Genomic DNA, 627 nt, shown 5'->3' on the forward strand with positions numbered 1-627 from the left:
CTACCAGGCTCCTCCGTCCATAGGATTTTCCAGGCAAGAGTACTGGAGTGGGGTGCCATTGCCTTCTCTGAATAAAGTGCTAGATTAGATATATTATCTTACATCAAACTATAGCAATTTTTTTAAAGTGTGGGGAAACACCTGCTAATGTTATGTCCTCCATTTAACTCAACTGTTATATTCTCTTTCTCCCAAATAAATCTTAACAGTTTATGATTTGCATTTCTTTGTATCATGCAGTTCTACCTACGGACAATACTCTTCACACTCCACTTTATCAATTTTAATCCAGTCCATTTACCTTTCAACACCAACTCAGATCCTATTTCCTGAATGAAATAGTCTCAGACCACTATTGCCTTTAGATGATCTCCTGTTGCCTCCTTTCAATCCAGTGCAGACACAATTTCTGGTATTGAGAAGCAATGCAATATAACAGTGAAGAACCAAGGCTTTGGAGTCAGATCTGCTTAACCCCAGTAACTTTAGTCTCCTTGTAAGGACAGACTTACTTCTAACTAGTTGAGAGATGTTTTGAGGATTGAGATTAAGTAATGTGATTATGGGCTTCCCTGGTGGCTCAGAGGTTATGCTTCAGGGCTCCCAAGACAACTCACAGATTCAGTG

The sequence above is a fragment of the Bison bison genome, unplaced genomic scaffold, assembly GCF_000754665.1.
Source record: "Bison bison bison isolate TAMUID 2011002044 unplaced genomic scaffold, Bison_UMD1.0 scf7180017864227, whole genome shotgun sequence".
NCBI lineage: Eukaryota > Metazoa > Chordata > Mammalia > Artiodactyla > Bovidae > Bison > Bison bison.